At 42.3% G+C, this 17,521-nt stretch overlaps 1 long non-coding RNA gene across 1 annotated transcript; it reads right to left on the minus strand.

Annotated features, from left to right (window-relative positions):
* Nucleotides 1–3,681: 3,681 nt before the first annotated feature.
* LOC125633471 (uncharacterized) lies at nucleotides 3,682–8,507 on the minus strand. Its single transcript, XR_007355613.2, has 2 exons — nucleotides 8,005–8,507; nucleotides 3,682–7,383 (listed from the first exon to the last, which is right to left on the minus strand). It is a non-coding gene; the product is annotated as an uncharacterized LOC125633471 (long non-coding RNA).
* Between the last annotated feature and the right edge of the window lie 9,014 nt (nucleotides 8,508–17,521).

A 17,521-nucleotide genomic window follows, 5' to 3' on the forward strand; every position in this document is an offset into this window, starting at 1 on the left:
TCCATGTCACCTTCCTCTCAGTCTGAATAAAATTTACTTTGAAGGGATAACCTTCAGAAGAATACATTGCAAAGGTTCGTAGGTCTAGAAAGGGCGGGGGACCAAACAGGGAGAAACAGGATCCATCCCAAACAGGAGCGAAGGCAGCTATCTACCTGTCTCCAATGAGATTAAGCATGGTGTAACCAAAAACAAGAGAAGCCCCATTTATATAGAAATCAGCAGAGGGGCGAGAAGTCCACAGGAAGGGAAGAACAGCATGAGCTCATCCTGCCTCTTGAAACAAAGTCACTGAACTTTGGAAGATATAAGCAAAGACAGAAGCCATCTTTGGCATCCATCACTAGACAGACACAAGGAAATAAGGAACTCTTGAAAGCTGAGAAAGATGGGCCCTTCAGCCAAGGGCGAGAGGGCGGGTCTGAAGTCTCTGGAAACTGAATATAAGTGAGACACCAGCTTAGGCAAAGAGCTTTCATCTAGTATGATAAGGGAAGCCAGCTTCTTGGTACTTCTGTAAGGTCCTGACTGAGGGAAAGTCAGCTATGGCTGGGAAGAAGAATGACTGGTGAGAGAAACCATCTTGAACAAAGTCTGTGCCTTGCTAGATTTAAAATGCTGCACACACTGACACAACATCCACTGATGGGAGGGATTCTCCTGTCAGCGTGCGTAATCCGTTTTCCCGAGAGGTGGTAGCTAGGTTGATGGAAGAATTTTTCCACCGAGCTAGTACTGCCTACCCCAGGGGCTAAGTCAGCATAGCTCCATCCCTCCGGGGTGTGGGTTTTTCACACCCCTGAAAGACTTACAGCTATGCTGATGTAAGTTCCAAGGGTATATCAGCCCTAAATTGTAGACATTTAGATGCATGTTTTCACTTTTATTTGCCTGTAACCCTTTCTAACTTTATTCCTTTTACTTAGCATAACTTAACCTATGTCCTGTTGTTAATAAATTTGTTTTAATCTTACTATAAACCAACTCAGTGTTGTCTTTGCAGGGAAGACTTACCCCAGCTAAGTTAATAAACTGGAATGTGCTTTTGTTTGTTCTAATAAAGATTTATAAGAACAAACAAACTTTATTATTTCTCTGAACTGTCCAGGGGAGGGCTAGACATTGCAGAGCACACCGTTTGAGGAAAATTTGGGACTGGCCTGAAGTGGTTTTGGGATCACCTTGCTGGTTGTAATCATGGCTGGAAGCCAGAGTGTGACTGATGTGTTATTGTGATGCCTGCTGGGGTTATAGTTGCTGGACCAGGGCTGCAGTTATACACAGACACTCAATGGGTGACTTGCATGCTTGTTGCTGATTGTGAATATCCCAGACAAAGAGTTACAGTAGCAAAGCATTGCAAGACAGCCAGGGATACAGGGTAAGAGGGACACAACCTCATGTTTTATGTTTGAATAGGGGGAATGCTGTGTACCTTTATATTTTTTACAATGTGCTTACGAAACAGTCTCCACTTTATAAAATTCCCTTTTTTCTGCCACGTGCTCTTTTAACCTATCTTTATATTTTTCGCTTTTATTTAATATTTTTAAATGCTCTTGTCTTAACCTACCCTTATATTTAATATTTTAAATGTTTCTTTATTAACCTACTTTTATATTTTTTCTTTTAATATTTAATTTATTTTAAAATAACTCCTAACTCTTTTAAAATGCTCTTTTCTTAACCTACCTTTATATTTAGTATTTTAAAGCTTTTTAAAATATTTCTTTATTAACCTACCTTTATATTTTTAACGGGTGCTTACTAAACAGTCTCCGCTTTATAAAATTCCTTTTTCTGCCATGTGCTCTGTTTTAACCTAACTTTATATTTAATACACCCTTTAAATTTATCTCAGAATTTTTTATTCTTTAATAACATGCCTAACTAGTCCTTTAAAATCATCTCTCCTTAATAAACCTGATCAAGAATCTTTCTTTTCTTTAATAACTTGCCTCTACTCTTTCAAACTAACCCTTTAAAAACAAAAATCTTTATTTTTCTGTAGGTTGTCTCTTTCTATTCTTTAATAACATTCCAAACTAGTCCTTTAAAATCATCTCTCCTTACTAAACCTAACCAAACAATCTGTTTAATAAATTTTCTTTCCTTTTTTTTCTAAACCTAACCAAAGCTTTCTTTTTTTAAAAAAACAACTCTCCTTTCCTTTAAACTCTCTCACTCTATTCTTTCAACCTTTTTCTCTAAACAATCAACCAAATGTATCAAAACACAAGCACGCAACATTCCCCCTATTCAAACATAAAACATAATTTAAAATTTTAACAATCATAAAAAAAAATTTAAATGGCCGATGGCGCCAAACCTTGACACCAACGGAAATGGGAATGGAGGGTGAGACATAAGCCCAAAATGGGGCATGGAAACCTGTCAAAAATACATAGTGATGAATGTTATCGAGGTATATACTACTCCCATAACACCATTTAAGAAAGAAACATTTTAAAAAGATCTCTAAGATACTTTGTGACAGGACTGTCATTTGGGGTACTGGCAATTGACTATGCTCTATCTGGTTTAGATTGTGAGGGTCTTGGTTGAAGTAGTGTCCACATCTTCTGCTCTTTTATCTTTTATATACTGCTGGTATTCCATAAACAACAATAATGCATTGCAATACATACCTGGTGAAAGTGCACTGTACCTCTATGCAGGGTGACTTGGGTTCAATTGTAAGTCACAATTTCTTACTCTTGGGCCATGTAGAGCAGAATTTGCTACAGAGTTCATGCCATGATGGCAGTGTCCAACATCCACTTTTCTAGCTGCTTTAAGAGTGGCTGTTGAGACACCAAAAGGGATCCCCAATGATATTCAGCCAAAAAAACAGATATTTTCCTATTAGGCAGCTTTTCATACTATTCAAGAGAATTTGCTGCAGTGTGTTATATTCAGTTGTTTCAAAAAAGGACACTGTTCCAGTTTATTCTCTGCTTAAAATTATCTGGTCAGTAAAGCAGGTAATGTTCACTTTATAGTTTCTGAAATTAAATAAAGTAAGTATTTTAAGTAGGAGAATTAAAGGAATGTTAGCCAAATAGAAAATGGTACAATAGTTCAAGAAGAAGTGCAGAACAGCTGTAGGCTCATTGGATTGAGAATAACTAGCCTATTTTGCACATAATTATTATGCATATAATAATAATTGGAGAAAAATTCCTTTTATGGCTTCAGTATGTTTTACAACTTAGGGTTGGTTGCAGAGTTTTTGTTAAAATATGTGCACATGAACAAACAAGTCCATGCTGTATAATTATGCATATGTTTATATTTTGAATAATTCTCCCAGCTGGTTCCAAGGACATGCAAACAGTGCAGTTAGACATAGCTTTCCCTTACTCATATGCACCTGGGGCCAAACCCAGTTCAATCCCACTGGCTTAGTTACTGTGATGCCTAAATTGAATGTCCAAATCCAGCATTTGGTATACTCATATAAGCACTGAAGCATGTCAATATATCCATATGGACCTATATAAACACCATTCATATTCACCCAAGTGCTAATCTGAGCACCCAACCACAGGCTATAGACCAAAAAGACACCTGTGAGGAAGTATGCACTGGTTCTTTCAATCTATGCTAGGAAGACAGCGAAAGGGCCCTGGGAAAGGTCCTAAGCAGTTCTACACTGAGTCAAAAGAGAAAGCAAGCAACTTAAAGGTAATACTATTTTCTTTATTCTAATAAAGTAGGATTGGGCATTTGACCAGTCCAAAACTATTGGTCAATTGTCCACTAAAACATCGGGCAAATATTGTCAAATACACCGGACCCTCACTGGAACACGCGTCTATATAGCGCGAATTTGCATATAACGCGGTTGCAGCCATGGATCCCAAATTTAATTACTTTAATTGGAATTCATTTTAATGTGGTCCCCACTATAACGCGGTCCCTGCGTTAACGTGGTACCGTTAATGGATCCCAAATCCCGCGTTCTAGTGAGGGTCTCGTGTAATGTAAAAAATGGTCAAATATTTTAAAGACGTAATAGTCTTCAATAATCTTAGCCTTAGATAGATACTTATACGTAATTACAAAAAACAAGTTATTTAACTGAGTTATTTTAACTCAGAAAAATGTAAAACACAATGAAATGAAGCTCTAAAATATTAAATAATTATTATAATTGATTTTAGCAACATTAAGTTAGGATTTAATTGTGAATGTCATTCAAGACTGAACAGTTACCAAAAAAAAAAAAAAAGAAAAATTACATAAAAGAGAAATAAAACAAACATATAGCAGCTGTAAAAAAAATCTCATTTTAAAATGCATTTATGCTAAGTAGACAGCAGGCCAACTTGTCAAGCATCTTGATTTTCATCATCATCTCTTTCTTTATCAGCTTCAACTGCTTCATCTGTGTTTTTGTTGTCATCTTCATCAAATCCATCAATATCCCCTTCTTCCTCTTCATGTGATGAATACTGAGTCAGTGCTTCATCTGCCACTTTCTTCTTTAATCTTAAATTGTGAAACACAGTCACCAGCTTCCCGGTCGTTAGAAGTCTTCAGTCTATTTCTGGTTTTTAAATCGATGATTCCCCACCCTGACCAATTTTGTTCCACACCCGCAGTAATACACAGAAGTGTTAAAAGAATTTCTGCCACTGTATCTAGATTGCAAGGAGGCCACAACACTTTTCACCCTGATGGAGTAAGCTGTTTTGATTCAACTGCTGGGATAGCACTCCACATTGTTTTATGACTGAACAAGCTGCTTCTTGTTTTACAGTTTGCTACCTCCATCAGAACTGTTTGTATATCCTTTGAAATTTGCAACAGCCACTAGGCACTCACAAGCGAAATCAGGTTCATCATAAACATCTTCCTGGAAGTGTGCATAAAGAAGGTAGGCAGCATTATGTGTCGGAGAGATCACTCAATTTTTCTATGATATTGTTTTATTATTTTTTTCTTTTCAACTTTTATGACTGTTTTCAGTATCCCCACAAACATTTCTTAAAGTTCAGGAATTCGTTCTTGGCATCAGACATTGTACAATTGTCATTTTTCTATATTCTCAATGGACTGAGCCATGGGTTCAAGCAGTGAAATAATTTTGAGTTTCACATCCAAAAGACATTGTCATCAAGAATGTCAGTGCAGATTACTTGGGGGCAACCTCTGGCAACCCCTCCTTCAACAGCTGCTGAATTAAGAACCTTCTTGCATATCTGAAGATCTTTGAGACATTTAATAGAAGATGCCCGTCAAGCGTCAAGGTGGGTAGAAAGCTGGCTAGATTGTCGGGCTCAACGGGTAGTGATCAATGGCTCCATGTCTAGTTGGCAGCCGGTATCAAGTGGAGTGCCCCAAGGGTCGGTCCTGGGGCCGGTTTTGTTCAATATCTTCATAAATGATCTGGAGGATGGTGTGGATTGCACTCTCAGCAAATTTGCGGATGATACTAAACTGGGAGGAGTGGTAGATACGCTGGAGGGGAGGGATAGGATACAGAAGGACCTAGACAAATTGGAGGATTGGGCCAAAAGAAATCTGATGAGGTTCAATAAGGATAAGTGCAGGGTCCTGCACTTAGGACGGAAGAACCCAATGCACAGCTACAGACTAGGGACCGAATGGCTAGGCAGCAGTTCTGCGGAAAAGGACCTAGGGGTGACAGTGGACGAGAAGCTGGATATGAGTCAGCAGTGTGCCCTTGTTGCCAAGAAGGCCAATGGCATTTTGGGATGTATAAGTAGGGGCATAGCGAGCAGATCGAGGGACGTGATCGTTCCCCTCTATTCAACATTGGTGAGGCCTCATCTGGAGTACTGTGTCCAGTTTTGGGCCCCACACTTCAAGAAGGATGTGGATAAATTGGAGAGAGTCCAGCGAAGGGCAACAAAAATGATTAGGGGTCTGGAACATATGAGTTATGAGGAGAGGCTGAGGGAGCTGGGATTGTTTAGCCTGCAGAAGAGAAGAATGAGGGGGGATTTGATAGCTGTTTTCAACTACCTGAAAGGGGGTTCCAAAGAGGATGGCTCTAGACTGTTCTCAATGGTAGCAGATGACAGAACGAGGAGTAATGGTCTCAAGCTGCAGTGGGGGAGGTTTAGATTGGATATTAGGAAAAACTTTTTCACTATGAGGGTGGTGAAACACTGGAATGCGTTACCTAGGGAGGTGGTAGAATCTCCTTCCTTAGAGGTTTTTAAGGTCAGGCTTGACAAAGCCCTGGCTGGGATGATTTAACTGGGAATTGGTCCTGCTTTGAGCAGGGGGTTGGACTAGATGACCTTCTGGGGTCCCTTCCAACCCTGATATTCTATGATTCTATGATTCTATGATAAGCACAACAAGGCTTACTCAGTGTGGATGAAATTGAGTACTTTTAAAAAAAACACGCCGGAAAACAGATGCTGGTATTTTTTTGTTTTTGAAAATCTTGACAATGCTTTTCACTTTTTACACATGTGATGAGAAAGTTGTCAGATCTTCAACATCACGAGTGAAAAGCTGCATTTTATGGGCAGCACATCTGTAACACAGAAGCTAGGGATAATCATTTATCAACAGAGTCCAAACGGCTTTCATATTAGCTATTTTGTTGGTCACAACCAAAATAACTTTCCATGGACCCACTGATTATATTTTTAACTTGTCAGCAATATACGGGCTATGTGGTGATGCTGAGTTATACATTGGAATGAATAAAACATTGGTTGTGGAGTTATCATGAAGTTGATGATGCCCTCTTTGAGGGTATTGTGCCATTCATTAGACTCTGGAGACATGTGAGGAGCTTGTGCAATAAGAACACCAACTCTCTTTTTCACATTGTCTACTTCAGCATTCAGAAGACTTCTTTCAAGCCATTTCCTACTTGATACTTGGCAAATTGGATTTAACTGATGGAAAAATTCTAGCATATAAGAATTTTCAACTATATGAAATAGTGTATTGCCAACATAAATACCCCTAACGAATCTACAGTCAAGTTCGTTTTTCTGGCCATGGGACATTCTATCCGAAAACTCTTAATACCAATTGGATGAACGTCTGAAGACTTTCCAGGAGTAGTTTTTGATGCTGAAGAAAATGGAGTAGCAAAATTCTTATTAGAAGATGAAGAAATGGAATTAGCTTCACTTTCATTGTCACTCATGGCACTATCTTCATCAGTAGACTCCAAGCTTCATGATGATGTTGCCAAAGACAAAGTAGAAGGAGAATGCACAGAATTTTTTCCCTTTCTTGCTGTTTGACTGCAACAAGCTATGTTTGAGAGTAGCTGGACACATGTCACAAGAATTCAACAAGTGTTTCGCCATTCTATCTACATGTGTTACGTATTCAGAAGAACAGAACTTCCACTGAGCTTTAACAGTTTTTCCATGATCGGGTCTAGTAAAAATAAAAAGTCAATACAAATTATTTTAGCTTTCCAGGCTCTGCATAATTTTATGTCACTGTTAATAATGTCTCACTACTTCTGGAATGCTCTCTAGATTATGAAATATCTCCTGTATTTCAATCAACCAATAGCCATTCAGTTCTGTTTTTAATTGCTGCTGTTCCAGAAGATTCCAACTAATAAAAATATTTTCAGGAATGCTGCCCTTTCCCTCCCAGAACCCTTACAGACTCCCCTACCACATACCTCCTCCCTGCAGCAAATACAATGGACTCAGCAGCAGCAGCAAGAGGAACAGCGCAGCAGGGAGGAGCATCTACAGATATGTATTGTCAACCCCCTTCATTTGCATAAAACATTTCATATTATCAGCAAGATTTGGCTGGGGACACGTGTGGGTGGGCAGGTGCGGGAGGGTGGGTATGACATTCCGGGGTGCAATCCAGACCAGTGAGGGTCTGTGTCACCACTTGCCCTTTGCCCTGCACCTAGGGTTGCCAATATTGTATTTCAAATTTAAGGGACTCTTTTCTTAGAACCCCCACCCCATCCCTCCTCCTGATATTATCACTAATCATAAATAATAATAATAATTAATAAGCAGTACTCACCTACATTCACCAAGCATGTTTTTTGCTGCTTTTTGCAGCACTCAGCAACTCCCGATCTTGTTGTACAGAGAGGAAAAAATAAGGGACCTCCCTTCTAATAAGGGACTGTTGGCAACCCTATGCTCAACACTTGCCCTGGTTTGATGCTGTAGCTCCTCACAAACAGCATGCAGGTCACATCCTGAGTGTCTGTGTATAGTCACTGCTCTGGTTCAGCAGCTCTGACTCCAGCAGCCTGTCAGCAAATCTGGCTTCCAGCAGCCCTGGTTACTGTTTTCAGAGTGATCCCAACACACTCCTAAGGCTGATCTATACTATGGGGAGATTGACACTGCTGCAATCGATGCAGCAGGGGTCTATTTAGCAGGTCTCGTGAAGTCCTGCTAAATCGACTGCAGAGCGTTCTCCAGTCAACCCCGATACTCAGTTGGAGTAACATAACTTAGGTCAGGGATCTCAAACACGCGGCCTGTGGGGTTCTTCCCTGCGGCCCGCCAAGCTCCCCGCGGCCCCGCCCCATCCCCTCCCCAGCGCGCCGCATCCCCAGCCTACCTCCAGGCCAGGGGTAGGCAAACTATGGCCCCAGGCCAGATCCGACCCCTCTGGGCTTTGGATCCGGCCCATGGATTTACCAGCCTCGTGGTGCTGAGGAAGTGGCGGGCACCGTTTCCCTGTGGCCGCGGGGGGAGGGGGCGGAGAGAACTCTGTGAGCTGTTCTTGCCTGTGGGTACCTCCCCTGAAGCTCCCATTGGCCAGGAATGGGGAACCGCGGCCAATGGGAGCTTTGGGGGAGGTACCCACAGGCAAGAACAGCTCACGGAGTTCTCTCCGCCCCCTCCCCCTGGGGCCGCAGGGACAGGGTGTCCGCCGCCTCCTGGAGTGGAGCAGCATGGGGCTGGGGCCAGGGCCGGGGCAGGCAGGGAGCCTACCCTGGCCCTGGTGCATGCCCCTGCCACCCCAGAGCCACTCAAGGTCAGCAGCGCCGGGCTGGAACCCAAACCCCTCCCACAGCCCGCACCCCAACTCCCTGCCCTGAGCCCCCTGCCTGCACCCCAACCCCCTGCCACACCCCACACTCCTTCCTGCACCCCAACCCCCTGCCCTGAGCCCCCTGCCACACCCTTCCTGCACCCCAACTTCCTGCTCTGAGCCCCCTGCCACACCCCAACCCCCTGCCACACCCCACATTCCCTCCTCACCCCAACTCCCTGCCCTGAGCCCCCTGCTGCACCCCGGACTCCCTCCTGCACCCCAACCCCCTACCCTGAGCCTCCTGCTGCTCCGTGGGCAGCGGTGGGGGTAGAGTGGGGGGGCGGGGGCAGTGGGGGGTGATGCAGCCCTCGGGTCAACATACAAGTCCTCATGTGGCCCTCCTGGTGATTCGAGTTTGAGACCCCTGACTTAGGTCAACTTCCCCCGGTAGTGAAGACAAGCCCCTGGTCCCAAGATTTCCCCCCAAAAAAGTATGTTCTGCACTATACAGCCTCTCCTGACAGTCCAGACATATTAGGTCCATTGCCCCTCTAAGAGGATTAATATACAACAATCTGCTACCTTAAATGACACGGGATTCACAACACGGGATTAGTTTTAATTAAAGAATAAAACGTGTTTATTTACTTACAAAGTGAGAGATTTTAAGTGGGTAAAAATAATGAGGCGTTAAAGACAGAAATGCTTACAAGAAAAATAAAGATAAAAACTAGGGCTGTCAAGCGATTAAAAAAATTAATCACGTTAATTGCACTGTTAAACAATAATAGAATACCATTTATTTAAATATTTTGGATGTTTTCTGCATTTTCAAAATATATTGATTTAAATTATAACACAGAATACAAAGTGTACTGTGCTCACTTTTTATTTCTTTTTATTACAAATATTTGCACTGTAAAAAACAAAAGAAATAGTATTTTTCAATTCACCTAATACAAGTAATGTAGTGCAATCTCTTTATCATGAAAGTTGAACTTACAAATGTAGAATTATGTACAAAAATGACTGTATCCAAAAATAAAACAATGTAAAATTTTAGAGCTTACAAGTCCACTCAGTCCTATTTCTTGTTCAGCCAATTGCTCAGACAAACAAGTTTATTTACATTTGCAGGAGATAATGCTGCCCACTTCTTGTTTACGATGTCTCAGGTGCAGAATGAAAGTTGAATACACTTTGGGTAGACTGAAGGGACTCTGGTGATACCGAAGACTTTGAGACAACTCTATTTTCCTTTAAGCACAGCACTAAAGGCATTACTTTGCCATCATTAGCTGAAAACGGGGAAGAGTTAGGTGAACTAAGCTAAATTGGCAAGAAAATAAGGTGGTAACAGCAAACCATAACACTGAGGTAAATAAACTGACAGTTGGAATGTGAATATACATACTGTAGGAATGAAGCAATTGTTTATAGTTTGGTATGTGTGGAACATTGGCATGCATCCAATTAAAGAGTGGAGCATGCTCAGTACAGAAGGAGGCTAAAGGTCACTCAGACACTGAAAAGTAAGTCAAGCAAGCATGTTCAGTATACATACAGGCTAAGGGTCACGGACCATAATATTTAGTAGACAGACCATAATACTACAGACCATAATACTCAAATGAGGTGAACAACAATGACTGACAGTTATGTTTCCAACAATTATATTTGGAGGATAAAGAAAGGATTGAAAAATAACCATCGCAGGAGACCTACCATTCCCCTTCCCCGCCCCCATCTCACCAGCCAGTTCCATCAGTGTACAAGGAGGAAGACATGGAGCCGGTACCACTGGTTCCAATCAGAGCCTCCTCATTGCTGGATGATGCAGCCATCCTGTTGCTGCCCTCTCCTCCAGATGACTACTGGCAATATCAAGATCTATTCCAGAGGGTGGGTAGTGATCTGCAAATCCTGATGGAGGAGATCCAGGACCCTCAACTCTGTCTCCTGGATATCCTACAGCCGCAGGGACCATCCAGGATGGCTTCCAATAAATGAGGCCATGAGGTTCATTTTGATAGTTTTTAATTACCTAAGTTTGAAAATTTTGGCCGAGTTTTCATATTAGATGCAGGCTTTTGTCACTAAGTGCTTCAGCTAACCCAGTGTTTCTCAAACTGAGAGCACTCCAGGGGGGTCTGTGGGCCCCGCTGATCAACTCTTCCCCTTTCCTCCGTGAACTCCTTCCCTTCCCTCCCAGCACCTCCTGCATGCCGGGGAACAGCTGTTTTGGGGAAAAGGGGTGGAGTAGGTGAAGTGGAAGCAGGGCCTGGGGGCTGAGCGGGGGGGTTGGGGGTCCACAAAAAAAATTAAATCAAAATGGGGTTTGTCAGGGTTCCTTCCCCACTCTGAACTCTGGGGTACAGATGTGGGGACCCACATGAAAGACCCCCTAAGCTTATTTTTACCAGCTTAGGTTAAAAACTTTCCCAAGGCACAAATTCCGCCTTGTCCTTGAACAGTATGCTGCCACCACCAAGTGATTTAGACAAAGAACCAGGGAAAGGACCACTTCACTTGGAGTCCTATTCCCCCAAAATATTCCCCCAAGCCCTACACCCCTTTCCTGGGGAAGGCTTGAGAATAACATCCTCACCAATTGGTACAGGTGAACACAGACCCAAACCCTTGGATCTTAAGAACAATGAAAAGTCAATCAGGTTCTTAAATGAAGAATTTTAATTAAAGAAAAGGTAAAAGAATCACCTCTGTAAAATCAGGATGGTAAATACTTTACAGGGTAATCAGATTCAAAACACAGAGGATTCCCCTCTAGGCAAAACCTAAAAGTTACAAAAAAATGGATAAACCTCCCTCTAGCAAAGGGAAAATTCACAAGTTGAAAACAAAAGGTAATCTAATGCGCCTTGCTTATTTACTTACTCTTTTTGTAATATCAGAGACTTGTACAGGATGGTTTATAGGAGAAGGATTTTTTTTGACCTGATGCTTCTCTGCTTTCCCCAGAGAACACACACCAACAAAGCCTTCCCCCCCACCCCACCCCCAAGATTTGAAAGTATCTTCTTCCTCCATTGGTCCTTTTGGTCAGGTGCCAACCAGCTTCTTATCCCCTTACAGGTAAGGTATTTGAGCTTCTTAACCCCTTACAGGTAAGGAGCGATTTTATGATAACCTTAGCTGTATGTTTATGACAGGGGTCCTCGGGTTGCTAAAGTTTCAGAACCACTGAGCTAGCCCATGGTTTAAAAAGTCATGAAAACCCAAACCAGAACAAATAAAAAAAAATCAAACAAAGTTTCAAATATTTTTATTTGTGAAGTTTCTGGAAAAAGTAATAAAAGTAATAAAGCAATAAAGCTTTTAAAACATTCAGAGTTTCAATGTGTGCTATTCTTACAACATCTTTATTGCTAAAAATACTAAACACAAAATTCCCTAACATATATTGAAGCTCAGGGCTGAAAAAAGATGACTTCATAGCTGATTTAAAAATATATATGTATTTCAGGATTACCACTATCTCTGGGGTCCAGTTTGATTAAGCAATTAATGGATCATCCTGAATTGCAAAAACAACTACAAAAAGCTCAGAAAAATGCCCAAAGGGTTATGATTACTGTTCACCACTCTAATAAAAAAAACTGAACGTACTGAGTGTATAAAAAGTGACACCAAACATAGTTGGTGGGAAGTGTTTTTGGGATGGTCTCCCACAGCAACAGGATTCTTTAATATAATTTTACATTCTATTGTGATAGTCTTAGCAGAATAAATTGAGGATCAATGTATGGTTACAAGTAAGCCAGTATTGGAATGCTTGGGGTAACAGCTAATGAAACAAGCCACGATGTTGTTGTGAAGCAAGGGCAGAAAATAGCAGACCTCTTTGAGCCCAAAACCACTGTGAGGCCCCAGTGTGAAACTGAAGGATGTGGAATGTGCAAAAAGAGTGAAACACATCAGACTACAAGATTCCTGACCCTTTAGGGAGAGATCTAGGAAGACTGCTCTCTCAGAGATGGAAGATGTGCAACATCATCTTCAGGAACTGATTGCGAACTGCAACATTACTGAGTCGCACAGCCTGTATGCTTCACCCATTGTGGTGGTCCATAAAAAGAATGGGAAAATCCGGATGTGTATTGACTACCGCACCCTAAACAGCCGCACTGTAGTTGACCAGTACACCATGCCTCGAGTACAAGATGCCTTGGATTGTTTGCTGGGGAGCCAGTAGTTCTCAGTATTGGATCTCTGAAGTGGATACTACCAGATCCTGCTGGGAGAGAAGATAAGGAGAAGACAGCCTCCATCTGCCCAATTAGGGTTTTATCAGTTTGAACGCATGCGTCAAGGGATTTCTGGGGCACCTGCCACATTTCAACTTCTTATGGAGAAAGTTGTGGGAGACATGAACTTACTGCAAGTCTTGGTTTATTGGATGACCTGAATGTATTTGGAAGAACCTTGAAGGAACATGAAGAAAGATTTCTTAAAGTGCTTGATAGGTTGGAGGCCTATGGACTAAAACTTTCAATTGATAAATGCCAGTTTTGCAGAACATCAGTGAAGTATGTGGGTCACATCATGCCCCAAGAGGGTGCGAGTACTGACTGGATAAAATAGAACCACTCGTTACATGGTTCTGCCCAAGTAATTACAGAGAGCTTAAGACTTTTCTCAGAGTTAGTGGCTACTACTGCAGGTTTGTGAAGAATTATGCTATCATCATGAAGTCTCTCGATACCCATTGAGGGGATACCCATCCAGAAGAACAAATCTAAGACCAAGAGTAAGGGGAGGCCCCAGGGCCTCCTAAACAGAGACACTATGGCCAATTAGAGCCCTTTAGAGCATGATGGGACAAGAAACATGAAAGGGCTTTTTGAGAAATCATTAACTGCCTAACTCATGTTTCAGTCCTAGTCTTTGCTGGCCCAAGCAAGCCATTTATCTTTATATACAGATGCCAGTTTAGAGGGTTTAGAAGCAGTCCTATACCAGGAAGTTGAAGGCAAATGTAAACCTGTGGCCTTTGCCAGCCGAGGGTTGTCTGATACTAAGACTCACTACCCCATCCACAAGCTGGAGTTCTGGGCCTTGAAATGAGCCATCACTGAGAAGTTTTATGACTACTTGTACGGTGCGCAGTTTCAGGTGTGGACAGACAATCCGCTGACTTACATGCTAATAAGTGCTAAGCTGAAGGCCACAGGGCAGCGATGGGTGGCCACCTTGGCTAGCTACGAGTTCAGCATTCAGTACCGATCAGGAAGAAGCAATGTAGATGTGGATGCACTGTCCCAGCATCTGCAGGCATCAGCGGTTGCTGTGATTCCAGTGGATGGAGTGAGAACTATTTGCAGTGGGAGTTGTCAAAGAGCCAGAGGCCCAGGAGAGTCTTTATGGTTGTGTTGCAGAAACTCTGGGCCTATCCCCTGAAAGTGTGCCACTTGCCTCAGTGAACTATATTGTGTTGGACCAATCTCTGTTACCCTGCAATGCTGCCAACTGGCAAAAAGCCCAACTGCAAGATACTGACATTCGTGACACATGACTTGCAAAAAAGGGAGTGGCGAAATCCTGCTGCAATTATTCCATCTACCTCTGAGGGTAAATTTATATTGAGGAAATGGAGAAAACTAAAACTGATACGGTGAGCACTATACTGAATCACAGCAGATCCTTTACAATATCAACGAATGCAACTAGTGCTGCCAAAAGAGTACAGAGCCCTGGTCATGAGGGCCCTGCATGATGACTTTGGACATTTGGGAGTGGAGAGAACCCTGGAACTTATTCATAGTAGTTCTGTTGGCCCCAGATGGCTGCGGATGTTTGCAAGAAATATGAGACATGTGCTCAGTGTGTTCAAAGAAAAAACTCTGCCCACTAGAGTGGTGTATCTGAAGAATATCACCAGCAGCAAACCTTTGGAGCTGGTGTGCACTGATTTCTTGTCTTTAGAAGTGGACAGGAGGAATGTTGGGAACCTTTTAGTAGGGACTGACCATTTTACATGGTATGCACAGGCAAAACCCACACTGGGCCAGAAGGCCACCACCATTGCTCGAGTGTTGTGGGAGAAATACTTTTCACAGTGTATGGATTCCTGGCTCGGATACTCTCTGACCAGGGATGGGACTTTGAGAATCACCTTCTGAAGGAGGTGCTGATGTTACCAGAGGGGTTTTTTTTCCACTTGCTTGCCATCTGTGTAAATTGCAGCACCCTGGATAGGGATACTGACAGTGGAGGTTGGGTGGGAGGGAGAAACATTGTGAGTAATTTACCTCTCCCAATTAGCATTTCAAAGGTAGTGTTAGCATCAGAGTGCTTTAGTTTGTAGGGGTCGGTAGTTAGTTTTAGGCTAGATGCTTTAGGTAAGTTATAATTAATGATAGTTTGTAGTTAAAAATTCAAAATGGTGGATGCATTAACTTTCTATTAGGAATTCTCAAGATGGAGGACACAGACTAAATTGACCAATAGCACGCAAGGAACAAAGGTCGAACAAAGTTCAGGAGTATGACTCAAAACACCTGCTGGAGGGGGCAGGCGGAGGAGTAGCTATGATGTCAGCGCAAATCTGATTGGCTGAATGAGTTGCCATCCATGCAGGTAACAGGCAGCTTGAAAGGTCAACCAATCAGAGAAGGCCAGAAAAGTGAATATAAGAAGGCAGCTGGCAAGCTAGGGGGTGTGTGTGTGGTTGGTGAGAGAACAGAGAAGAAAGGCGATCAGAAGGTGAAGATCAGCAATTAAGCAGCAGTAGCAGAGGGAGAAGATCATGAACAGCAATAGAATAGATAGAGCCAAAGGACCATCATGATCAGAAGGAGTGAAAGAAGGAGCGTAAGTCTGATTTTTGTCTCGTTAGTGTGTGTGTGTGTGAATAAAGCTGGATGCCTGCTGCTGAGTGAGAACTGCTCCACCCCATGCTGTGAGCAGCTGGCCACTGCTTGCAGAATAGTAATTGTTAATTGTTCCCTGTTTCTTTAATGTTATATTGTAGTGCTTTTTATGCATATACATTGGGTACTTGTTACATTGTAATTAGTCTAAGGTTATTGTATTGTAGGCCTTATGCATATGTATCAAAGGTTCAGTGTATGCTGATATTGCAACATGGTATTTGTCTTACAGTCTCTGTAGTCTCTTGTATCATTTAAATGTATGATCTTTAAAAATAATCCAATTTTGCCTTATTGCCTACTATACAATTTAATTTTTTCCCTTTCTTTTTCTTTTGTTGCTTTACTAGATATATTGTAACCACCTAACTTTCTCTTAATAAATAAGACTTTGTTTTCAAAGCATTACTGCTTGTGTGCCTATTCCTGATCGGAGGGCTGTATCCGTGGCCTTTCAAGGATTAGCCTGCTCTGGAGAGTCCTCTGCGGGTCAGAGGCAAACTTCCTGGCAATATCCTGGAAATTCCCTTAGGGCGGGTCACTACCTTTCTCCCCATTTGGGCAGAATAAATTAACAAATCAATTTATAATTATAGGCAGACCAATACTGAAGTGCCTTGGGTCCAAATTTTGGGGTAACTCCGAGGATTTCAGGAATTAAGAAATCCAGGACAATGCCTATCACCCACACGGTGATCCTCAGCCAGAGCGTTTTAATCAAATGCTGTTGGATATGCTGGGGACTTTATGTCCAGAGCAGAAAGCAATTGGAGCCATCATGTTGCCTTTTGGTGCACACCTACAATGCCGCAAAGAATGATGCTGCAGGAGTCATCCCTTATCTCTTGATGTTTGGGCAGGAACCAAGACTACCCTTAGACTTGTGCTTTGGCATGTCAGAGGATAAAGATAGCTACAAGATGCATCAGCAGTATTGTCAAGGTTCCTTCCCCACTCTGAACTCTAGGGTACAGATGTGGGGACCTGCATGAAAGACTCCCTAAACTTATTCTTACCAGCTTACGTTAAAAACTTCCCCAAGGTACAAACTTTGCCTTGTCCTTGAACCCTATGCTGCCACCACCAAGCGTGTTAAACAAAGAACAGGGAAAGAGCCCACTTGGAGATGTAAATACCTTACAGGGTAATCAGATTCAAAACATAGAGAATCCTTCTAGGCAAAACCTCAAGTTACAAAAAGACACACACAGGAACATACATTCCATTCAGCACAGCTTATTTTACCAGCCATTTAACAAAAGGAAATCTAACGCATTTCTAGCTAGATTACTTACTAACTTAACATCTGTTCCCGGCAAAAGCATCACACAGACAGACCCTTTGTTTCTCCCCCCAACCCCATTTAAAAGTATCTTGTCTCCTCATTAGTCATTTTGGTCAGGTGCCAGTGAGGTTCTTAGCTTCTTAAGCCTTTACAGGTGAAAGGCCAGGAGGGATTTTATAGCACTGTATACAGAAAGGTGGTTACCCTTCCCTTTATTTTTATGACAAGTATGTTTCCCGACTAAGAGAAAAGCTGCTGGATGCTTATTGCTAAGTTACGGCTGCTGCCCACAAGAACTCAGATCGTAACAAGCACTGATATGATGCTAGGGTGTATTTGCAGGAGTTCCAGCCAGGGGACAGAGTTCTGC

This window comes from Caretta caretta, chromosome 1 (assembly GCF_965140235.1).
Source record: "Caretta caretta isolate rCarCar2 chromosome 1, rCarCar1.hap1, whole genome shotgun sequence".
Classification (NCBI taxonomy): Eukaryota; Metazoa; Chordata; order Testudines; family Cheloniidae; genus Caretta; species Caretta caretta.